Source organism: Pogona vitticeps, chromosome 2 (genome assembly GCF_051106095.1).
Source record: "Pogona vitticeps strain Pit_001003342236 chromosome 2, PviZW2.1, whole genome shotgun sequence".
Taxonomy (NCBI): Eukaryota; Metazoa; Chordata; class Lepidosauria; order Squamata; family Agamidae; genus Pogona; species Pogona vitticeps.
In genome coordinates this window covers 220,247,143-220,258,410 of record NC_135784.1, presented here as the reverse complement: position 1 = coordinate 220,258,410, position 11,268 = coordinate 220,247,143, and the positions used below count along the sequence as shown (strand labels likewise).

At 43.0% G+C, this 11,268-nt stretch overlaps 1 protein-coding gene and 1 long non-coding RNA gene across 10 annotated transcripts in view; one reads left to right on the top strand and one right to left on the bottom strand.

Annotated features, from left to right (window-relative positions):
• Positions 1-1,533: 1,533 nt before the first annotated feature.
• On the bottom strand, positions 1,534-6,172 carry LOC140704080 (uncharacterized). The gene is made up of 2 exons (XR_012083198.2): positions 5,892-6,172; positions 1,534-4,574 (listed from the first exon to the last, which is right to left on the bottom strand). It is a non-coding gene; the product is annotated as an uncharacterized LOC140704080 (long non-coding RNA).
• Positions 6,173-6,444: 272 nt separating this feature from the next.
• DENND4C (DENN domain containing 4C) overlaps positions 6,445-11,268 on the top strand; it is a 202,377-nt gene continuing 197,553 nt past the window's right edge. For 4 of the 9 annotated variants that reach the window (XM_020790382.3, XM_078384927.1, XM_072988871.2 and 1 more), the window contains exons 1-2: positions 6,451-6,628; positions 7,600-7,686. The gene's annotated coding sequence lies outside the window, so the exon portion shown is untranslated. Of the gene's footprint in view, positions 6,629-6,878; positions 6,996-7,599; positions 7,687-11,268 lie in introns of those variants that run through there. The other 5 variants (XM_020790381.3, XM_020790378.3, XM_078384925.1 and 2 more) reach the window with 4 other exon arrangements.

Here is an 11,268-nt window from a genome sequence, read left to right as displayed (position 1 = left end):
GTAACATAGGTATTTTTCATTCCAGGTGCTAGTTTTCTGAGTTGGTAAATTCCCTGAGGGCAAGTAAATGATGTATAAGGGCGATGTTCCTCTTTAATTAAAATCTGATAAAGCCCTCCTTTTATTCCAATCACAGAAATGTATTCAGCGTTTGCAACAATTTCTACCAACGTCTCAACATTGATTGTAGGAATTGTCTCAGTCTCCGTGAACTTATTTAACTGGCTAAAATCTAATTCCACTTTGAGACCATCCTGTTTGCCTTGACACACTGAAATAGTATTGAATACAGCTGTTCTACATGGTTCAATCACTCCTTGTGAAATAAGACTTTCAACAGTTCCAGACACTAAATTGCCCTTAGTCCCTTCTAGGTCCATAGGAACAGAAACAGCAGTCAAACCATCATTGACTGTAATAAAATGTTTCACCACATTAGTTTCTCCCGGTGAATTCGAGAAAACGTTTTGATGATTAGCTAATACAGACTCCAATATTTGTCCTGGGCTAAATTGATCAATGCCTTCCATGCCAGTATCTACCTCCACATTATTTCCTCCACCTTGTTCATTATTCTCTTGGTCTACCTCTGCAACCACAGGTACAATATTGGGAACGCCTTGGTCCATAAATGCCACACCCCTGAAAATCTGTATTGCTGAATTAGCTGTGCTATCAGGTTTGGTCACAAGAGGCCGCTGTTGCATCAAAGTTCCCTCGGGAGTACTCTGCATAACCTCAGAAACAGTATCAGCATTCTCACCACTTCCTTGGAAAATAGGCTGTTGAAAATAAGTATGGTCCCAAACCTCTGCTTTTCTTTCTAAAGATCTTTCTGAGAAGGTTAACTGTGGTACTGGGCCAAAGTTTCCAGATATGATTTCAGTCTCTGGAGAAACATCAGTACTTTGTAATCCCAAAAAGTTAGTGCTTCCCCCTTCATTGGTTGTGTTAGAAACAGTCTCACAATCTGACAGGTTCAAATGCAGCTTTCTATCTTTAAGCAAGCTTACAGAATTAGCTCCACATTCACTTGTACTATTGAAACAATGTGAAAGTCCATGCTGCAAAACCGCTCCACTATCAACTACTATGGCACTTGGCAATGACTCTGAGAAAACCTTCACTCCTCCAGCCTTCTCAGCAGACTGCTCCGGTGCACTGAGTAGGCCACCCCCATGGTAAATCTCATTACTCCCAAACTGCCATGAAGTACACGGGGTCCCTGCCAACCTAACAGTGTCTGATTTCACTGTTCCCTCTGGGCTAAGAGAAGGGGGGTTGTTTGAGATCTGACATGCATCAAGATCTGCTGACACAAGTCCTGGCAAAGAATTGAGCTGAGTCTCTATTACATCATCCTGCTGGTATCTTACTCCCCCTTGAACTGCTGTTGCTTCTAAGCTGATGTGAGGGCTCTCAGTCACAGCAATTGCTTGAATGTTTTGGAAGATCCCTTGCTTTCCCTCTTCTGGCGAAGCCATAGTCTCATCCCGAATTATTTCAGAGCTTCTCACCTGTCCTGGGCTCTGAAGAAAAGCTGCGGGTGGTGTTCAGCTGCACTCCAATGCACTGCAGTTTTCCCTTGCGTCGTCTGATGCTAATTCCTCCACGGAAACAGCTCGGTGAAGCGATGTTTCTTTTTCCTGCATTCCTTTCTCTGCGCGCGACTCCAGGGCCTGTGAATCCTTTGTTTGGACAGGCGATAAATTGCTGTCTCCTCTGGAATGCTCATTAGAATTCCACTGGGCCTCGTTAACTCTTTCCACGCAAGCATCTTGCGTCTCAGGATCACTCCCAATTGTCTGGAGCGTCTCGTTGCAGTAATCCTCAAATGAACCCTGCTGAGCTTGGAAAAACCTTTGCATCAAGCCAGGTTCTGTGCTTAAAAATGTTTTAAAAGTAAGTTTTCCTGGTACAGTTGTTCTATAAGGGAATCTCTTTCCCGAATTTTCTGCTTGGCTTGCTTGAAAAATCCCGAAGCCACTTCCAAGATTTTGTCCACGGCTGTCGACTGTTCTTGCTCCCCCATATTCTGCTGGCAATCTAGCCTTAAGCTAGGTCAGCAATAAAAACAAAACAAAACTCCAAGAAAAATAAAAAAAAATAAAAATCTCCTCTGCACCTTCGACCAACTGCTGTCACTCTGCTATCCTAAGATATGCAAAGGGGACAGACAGCTGCCAAAACCAAAATAAAATTAAAAATCTTCTCTGCACCTTTGACCAACTGCTGTCACTCTGCTATCCTAAGATATGCAAAGGGGACAGACAGATGCCAAACCAAAATACTGAAAAATCCAAAAGGAAGAGAAAAGAAAACTGTGACCACTCTGTGAACCCTAAAGTTACAGAGATGATCAATGACTGAGCTGGGTGCAGATAGATACCACTAGGGCCAGATCATCCCGACAGATGCTGAGATCATAGGGCATGACTCTAGGCCAAGCCAGATGCAGCTTGGTACTCCTGACAGATCCTAAGATCGTAGTGGGAGACCCAGATCTAGGCTGGAACACGGCCAGGTCCTCCGGTAAATCCTAAGATTATAGGAGTACGCTTAGGCCAAAACAAGCTGAATGCAAGTCCCAGAACAAGGTAGCCAGAGTCATTTAAGCAATCCTAAGATTGTGAAATGACCTGCTCAACTTGGGTGCTATTACAGAGGCAGAGTCATCCCCTCAATGCAAGCACTCCAAAAATAAAGGACATGCATCTTAGAATTACTTCACTACAACGTTGTAACAACCTGCACATGCCTACTGATTAAATCCAATTGTTTCCTAACAGTTTGCTTGTCCCACTGGGAATCTCTTTCTTAAAAGAGCACCCCAGATTCTAACACACATTACCACAGCCTGAAGATTTAACACCTCTCACCACAGCCTAATTGCTGGCAAACAGCGTTTCCTAGGAAGCTACTGTTCACACTCAGGGAAGCACTTAGCTCCTTAAAGCATCAGTGTCCCACTGCAATCAAAACTTAGCTTGTGGATCAGAGTCACTCAAGCTGCTAGATAGAACAAAGATTGGTCATCCTGAGGTACTACAAAACCCAGCACGTGGTCCATCGCGCAGCTGCCACCATGTGACAAACACGGGTCCAAAAACACGTGTAAGCCTGGACAGAGAGCAATCAGGAGTTTGCACATGCTAAAATGGGCTGAATGAGTCCAAATTCAGCTAGCCAAGATACAACACTCCTTCTCACAGGTCTGCCCACATAAGAACACCCTGGTACTCTCAGATGTTATTATGAAAAGGTCAAGTGGGCTTTGTAGTCCTTAGACTTAACTTGCACCACTGACAGGACTCTAAGTAAGCTAGGCCGAGGCAGCACTCTCAGATGACCCTATGACAAGTGTACTGTTCAGAAAACCAATTGAGTTTTATAATCTTTATTTTATTAAAGAATAAGCATGTTACTAGGTATCAAAGCCAAATCAAACCAAAACAAATAAACTAGCATTGTGCTGGTAAGTTACACAGATGTAGTGAGGCAAAGAAAACATGAAAAATAGAAAAGTGTTCAAAAACCTTACAAAAACACAAAAAGCCATTAAAAAGAATAAAAACAGTTCCAGTCTAGGAAATCATTAGTAAAAACAAAATAATCCAAGTAGGTTATGAAAAGGCTATAGTCCTCAGTGATACTGTAGAATAAAAATCCCTTAACAAAAGTAAAAATCCATTATATGTCCCATAGTCCTTAGAAAAGAAAAATCCAGTAAATATACCATAGTCCTTACAAAATTACAAGAGCATAGTCCATATGGAGTATTCCAAGAAAAGAAGTCCATAAAGAATATTCCATAGGTAACAGACCATAGAAAATAGTCCATGCATAGTCCTTAGGAAAAAAATCCCATAAGTCCAGTATAGTAAAGGTTAGTCCCATGTGTCACGAATGACTGAAGGATCGGTCTTGAAAGACAATGTCCATAGGCAAAAAGTTCCTTTTTCAAGAGTAACTGGCAAGGGCTCATCGCACCTTCCCACGATGTCATCCAATCAGAGTTCGTTACTAGGCAAACAGTCCTGTTGCATCACATGACTTCTTTCCCATCCACACCAGATGTTATTTGGGTTACTGTAGTTTATCAAAGAGTCACAACAATTCCCATCTAATCACACAGAGTTCTTTTCTCAGGCTATTAGAATAACATTCTCTCTGCTCGCCTAGAAAACAACTTGTCAGCATAGCAAAAATACTTTATACTAAGAAACAAGATGGAACCTCTCTGGCTCATTTCTTAATTACAAAACCCATATGCCTTAAAAGATTTTAACTCAAAAACCCATCTCATCACATGTACTATTCAGCGTTCTTACAGATCTAACTCACTCTTAGTTCACTTATAAGTTTCACACTGTCTCTCACTACTCGAATCTCTCCTCATACTCCATACGCCAGCCTTTATATCCCGCCCCTCTTGGCTCCACCTTCTGTCCTCTCATTGGCTCCTACTCCACTGTTCTGCTGTGATGGACAGGTGAGGGCAGGGCTGTTCGCTACGGTTGTATTTTCAGAGCTGGACAGGAATGTCTACATGCTGTACGTCTGCAACATGCAACCTGCAATATGCAAAGGAGGAAAAAAAAGGTCAACAAGTGTTACCTTTAAAAAATAAAGATCACATTGCATATTAAGAGCCATATAAATAACATAAGTTACTTCAAAAATCATATAATCTCTTTTAAGATTTTTACAGCAGTTCATGGAGAAATATTTCAAATAAAGCATCTAAAGGAAATGATTGTCTGGAACAGTCTGAGAGCAACAGAATGGTTGACTGGGTATATTTTTGGGTATAGTATTAACTGACATATGAGGCAGCTAGCAGGGCCACACACAGCCCAAACTACTATACTATTTGTTTTGTGTTATAGTGCCCATGGAACCAGCAACATCTGTCACTAGTAAACTCAAGAATGGGCAACAAAAAAATTCAACTTGACTTGGTGTCCATTTGTAGCACTAAGTTCTTACACTACTCTATCCCAGTAGATATTGGTTTTTGTTACAAACTTTGGTGCTCAAGAACTGAAATAAGTCTCTGATTTATCATATCAGTCATGGAGAGCTACAAACAATGAATGCCAAAATTCCAATGGAGATGAAGGAAATGTTTGACTAAATGGCATTGTAGACTGCACAGACAAAATAGGTCACCATTTTGTTAATTTTTTCCATACAGCTACCCGATAGTGCTTTTACAACACAGTTCCCAAGATTTCAACAGAAATTAGAAAGGTTGTTTCAGTAGGATATTATGCCACATTCAATTTATCAATTTTATCTAATGACCTATTGGTGTTTGTATAGGGTCTGCATAACTTCCCTAGGCAAATTGTGGCTAAATTGTGGCTGGGGCACATCTCAGTTGTGGCTGGGGCACATCTCAGTTGTGCAATCAAGTCTGTGACTAAACAGACAACCAGGATGTACCCTGGCACCTCATCAATTAGGGGCAACTACCCAAGGCAAGTATTACAAGACAAACGTTAGGAATAGTCTGACTGCTATGTATGAATTGATTTTGTTAACTGAGCTGTCTGGGATTCCAGCGCTTTGGAGGGTCTTCCAAAATATCCTTTGCTGTTTGGAATGAAGAATCAGAATGTGGATCCATTGAGCTCTTTGTGGTTCACAAGACTTTTATTATTTTTCCACTCTCACAGTCATGGTGTGTGTGTTCCCACGTTCGTTTTGACAAAAGTTATTTCTATTATCCAGAACAAGGGGCATGCTGTAGTACAGGGAATCATTCAACAGCATGTGCATTCAATAAAATGGCCGTTTGCCATTCCAAACTGCGGTTATTATAAGAATGAAATGTCATTAAACCCTCGTTTTCAAAATACTGTGTTCCAATGTCTTACACTCCTTACCGATTGCTTTGACAATGCCTTTATTTTTAAAATGGCAGTTCCGTCTTCTACGACCTTCAGATACACAGAGCGGGGGTTATTCAAATGCCGCTTTCCAACAGTAAAGTGAATAAAATATGTTCGGTTGCTATTTGGCTTCTTGTCCTACTCCTCTTCATTTGCACCCGATCTCTTTGCAACTTAACACAATACGAGGAAAAGCCTCCGTCCCGAGAAGTCTACTTGGAAGTCATCAACACTCCATTGATTAATCTCCGGGTAAATGTGAACAGAATGTCGTCATAGGGCGGCAGGGCCAAGCACTGGCAGTGACGAGGATCGAAGTCTGTGGAAGGGGAGAGCCTCAGCCACAACACGCTTCTGGAAAAAAAAGAGAGAGAGAGAGAGAGAAGCCTCTCGCGCCCGAGGCAACGTCAACGAGGGCCTCAGGGCGGAGCTCCTGCTCCCCAGCATCTCCCAGCGAAGGGTCCGAGGCCCGTTGGCTACTCCCCTCCACCACCATCCCAAGCTCGGTCCCGCCGCTTCCACCGCCTCCTGGGCGGGTCCCGGATCCGCCTCCAGCCGCTTGCGGAGGGGAAAGGAACATGGTGGCTGTTTCCTCTCGTCTAATGAACCGCGACGATTCGGGTTGCACTTGAGGGGGTCGGGGTGGAGTGGCCACCGGCTTCGCCAGCCGGACTCCAGGGTCTCCGCGCTTGCTCAGAGAAAGTGGAAGCCCACCTTTGGTGAAGCCGCAGGTGAGTCCGCAGGTGGTGCTTTTGAGGGGGGGGGTGTTGCTGGTTGAATAAGCTGACCAGCAAGGAGAGGGTGGGGTGGCCGCCGCGCGACTGCCTGGGCTCCCCCCACCCCGGCTTGTGGGTGCAGAAAGTCCCGGTGTTCGTCAGCGAGACAGAGCGTGCTTGGGTCTTTAATACTGTAAATGCATATGCCGCTTTAGCTTCCCCTCCCCCGCGCCTCCCTCCAGCCACCTTTCGCCTGGCTTCCGCCATGGAAGTTAGTTGGCAGAGCAAGCGAAAGAGAAACAGGCAGCGGGTGGATCACTCGCCTCGAAGGGGTTCGAAGTAGAGAACTCTGTGCTGGAGGGCAGCCCTTTGAAAACAAGAGGTAGTGCTTCTGTGGCGGTGGAAGGGGGTGGGTGCAAGAAAGAAAGAAAGGAGTGAAAGGCTTTTAGGGTTTATTCTTCCGTTTCCTCCTGTGAGTGGCATTCTCCTATTCTACGCGTGTCCTCACTTGTCCAGACCAAGTTTGCCCTACGGAGTTCAGCTACATGTAAACGACCAGGAAGGGATCTGCCGCTAAGAAAGGCCTTACAGTACATAGAATGCTGGCTTCCTTTTAGTATTCGGCTGTTGCTTTGGAAGAGCAAGCTTAAAATTTACCTTGTTTACAAATGTCTGTGTACAACCCTGAACTCCACGGGCTTCCTTTCAGTTGAACACACAGAGAATGGTGTAATTAACTGTCTTGGGGCATAGCTGGGAATGGTTTGGGGTCGTTTCTGTGCTAAACGGCAATGACTCAGGTTGATCTCTAATCTGGATTATGTATTATCATTACTTCTGAATAATCTTTTAGGAAAGCTTACGTTTTTCATTGTAGATGTAAGAAAACCATTATAGTTGAATCCCCATTGATAGTGAAATTCCTTTCTAGTATTTACTCAGCATGCTTGCTCACAGTCCCAATTCCTGGCCTTTTTCTTTCTTAGCTATTGGCTTCCTCTGTGCCCAGCAGATGAAGGATTAGTTACTTGAAAGAACTCCTTGAATTCTGGCACAAAGGATAAAGTGAGCAGGTAAGGCTTTGGACACTTTCTGCAAAGTGTGTTCTTTCTGTTGCCCAACTCCTGTCCCTGGCTTTTGTGTGATTTGACTTAACTCTTGCAGGATATTGTGCAATAAATCCTGAATGAGATTTCTCAGGAAATAGGAAAGTAGTAAGATGTATGTCACAGTAGCTGTTGCTATGTGATCTGAACACTAACATTTTAACAGATTGAGTCTTGTAAAGCAGGGGTCATCAACCCCGGTCCGTGGCCTGGTCCACAGCCCAGTGCCAGTCCGTGGGCTTGCAGAAACTGGGCCGCAAATACAGATTTCCACCCCTACACACACGTACATGGGGGGCATGTTAAGCTTATGGTGGGGGCGTGTTGCACCTCCAGGGGGCATGTTGCGCTCGTGCGGGGTTAGCGCGACATGCCCCCCCACAGGTGAGACATGCCCCTGCGTTCGTGCAGGGGTGCCCTGCCCCCTCGCACATGGAGCTCGCTCTCCCCAGCCGGTTTCTGGCCCCAAAAAGGTTGGGGACTGCTGTTGTAAAGATATTGGTAAGAGTAGTTCTTGAAAGGGTGGTTTGAATTTATGCAAGTTGATAAGTGTACTTACTGGTATCTTCCAGCTGCATTGTAATGTTGTATAGCAATCTAGTTTACTTACAAAAATATTAGATTTTTTTCTGTTAGATTTGATTGAAATTAGGTGGGACTTTTATTTTATATATAAAATAATATGGATTACTTGATGAATCAGTGAATGCAGTCAATCATCCAGCTGCATATCTAGTTATTTAGTAAACCAAGTGTGTGTCTTTGTGGCAGTATCATTGAAAAGTCCCAATTCATAAATAGTGCAGTATTTTGTCCTAACTTTCCAGAAGTAAAACTTGTTTTGAGAGTGTGGGAGAGAAAGACAACAATAGTTTCTTGGTTTGAGCTTTATAGTGGTACTTTGCTGTGTACAGTGGTGCCTCGACTTACGAACGTCCCGACTTATGACCAATTAGAATTACGACCAGCTCCGGCCGCAAAATTTTGCTTCGACTTGTGACTGGAGCTTTGAGTTACGATCAGAAAAAAGGTGGGGGAAAAGGCAGGGAATTTAAATTGGTAACCGTTGGTCAGTGTACAGGCTGCTTCTTTGTAGCTCTTTCGCCACAACAGTTAGAGTGTGTGCATTTGGATGATGCTTCAGACTGCCTGGTGTTGCTTTCTGCTTCTGAGTGCGTACATACAGGGTTTTGCAATGTGGGTTTGGGCTGGGGGGTTATGTTTCTGTGCTGTGACTTTTTTTGTTTTTTGGTATGTGTGTTTTTTCGACCCCAGCGCATTCTGATGGGGCTTGCTGTGTTATTTTGTTTTTTGGTGATTTTTTTTCTGGCCCCAGCACATTCCGATGGGGCTTGTTTTGTTGTTTTGTTTTTTGGTGTGTGTGTTTTTTTTTCAGCCCCAGCACGTTGTGATGGGGCTTGCTGTGTTGTTTTGCTTTTTGGTGTGTTTTTTTTCTGGCCCAAGCATGTTCTGGTGGGGCTTGCTCAGTTTTTTGTTGTTTTTTGTGTTTTTTTTTCTCCCAGCCCCAGCATGTTCCGATGGGGCTTGCAGTGTTGTGTTTTTTTGGTGATTTTTTTTCTGGCTGGGATGGATTAATAGGGTGTCCGTGCATTCTTGTGGGGAATGGTGCTTCGACTTACAACCAATTCGAGTTACGACCATCTTCTGGAATGGATTAAGTTCATAAGTCGAGGCACCACTGCATTAAAACAGGAATATCTAACTGTGGTGGGCTGAATAATAATCTTGTATAATCTGTATCTAGTCCCTAGTTGCCATTCCAAATTTTAGTAAACAAGTTGTTAAAACAATCTCAGGTTGTCTGGGATAAGTAACAATATGCAGTGTCTTTATTATGCGGTGAAAAGCTTTAAAAACTTAAGGCATTTCGGCAGAGCCTTCACCAGAACCAAAATTTTTATATTTCTCTGGTCTGTATTGCCACTGAAGTTAATCAGGATTCCGAAATGCATTAAGCCAGAAAGTTTTAAAAGTTTTTCACCACGTAATAAAGACATTACATCTTTTGCTTTCATTTAAGTAGAGATGTTTATCAGTAGTAGGTAGGCATTGTCAGTCACTTTAAATTGTCCATGGGTATCCAGTTTCTTGTGTAAGACCCCTTTTTCTTGGGGGCTTCTGTTGCAGTTGGATGTTTTCATGGAGATTTTGGCTTATACATTGCTTTTCATGGGGCTTCCCAGGCTGCATATTTATTAAGGCTGCGCAATAGTAAAACTTATGAGAATTTTAATTCACCCCATGAGGCTCTAGTTCAGCGGTTCCCAACCTTGGGTAACCCATGGATTGTAAATCCCAGAAACCCCAGCCAACTACAGTCCAAGAACACTTGGGTTACTCAAGATTGGGAACTACAGTACTGCTTTTGATAAATCCAGTATTCTGCTGGTGTTTGCAGCATAATTTTGTGTCCTTTGCTATCAGTTCTCCACATCTCTTGCAACCATCTCTGAAGCATTCCATGCCTCCTAGGTCTAATTTTGTAGGTGTATGATGGTTGTAGTGAGCAGAAGAGCAGCTCCCCTGCATTCTGAAAAATTAAGCAACAGTCCACAGTACTTTATACCAGTGGTTCTTAACCTTGGGTTACTCAGATGTTTTTGAACTGCAACTCCCAGAAACCCCAGCCAGCACAGCTGGTGGTGAAGGCTTCTGGGAGTTGCAGTCCAAAAACACCTGAGTAATCCAAGGTTAAGAACCACTGCTTTATACTATCTAAAATCTATATTGTGAGAGTATTTTTGTTTGAAGTTCTAGTTGCTCCTGCCATCTTCCAACCCTGCACATTAACAATGCAGACATTAAATAGAAAGAAAAATATCCAGATGATGTTAGCAATATTTTTGGGGTTATAAAGTGCATACTTGGTGTCATTCTTGTGGCTTTTTCAGCACCAGTATAGAAAGTAAAATTGACAAGTGAGAATTTCATTTGTTGTATTATCTCTAGTTTCTGTGTGCCAATATGGTCATTAAGTCTAGTTTATTGGCAAACTGTTATATTCTGCCATTGAGATTGTGTATGGTTGTACATGTATCTTTGGAGGCAACCCAGTGTTGCAATAAAACCTCCTTTGAGCACTTGTGGAGTTGTCACTCCTCAATAACAATACAAATGCAGGAACAAGTGATACCTTATATCACTTGTTCCTTCATTTGTATTGTTATCGAGGAGTGGCAGTTCCACAAGTGTTCAAAACAAGTACTCCTAAAACAAAGGAGAACCAGGCAATCTCCCCCCCCCTTAAGAGATGAACTTGGAGCAAAAATACTTTTAAGAGATGGGCCATAAATTCCAAGCTGCTAGTGGAGGAGGAGCTTGCATACTGCAGCCATTAACAACTAAGAAGCTAAGGTGGCCTCAACATTAATAACAGCGTAAAATTTTGGAACTACCCACAAGAACCTGATTCACTGCCTAGAAAAAGATGGTTTATCATCAAAAGCTTCCTTTTTTAAAAAAAATCTCATTGGTCAAATAAAGGTATCGCCTGTTCCTGCATTTGTATTGCTTCAAAGTACCTTGTAG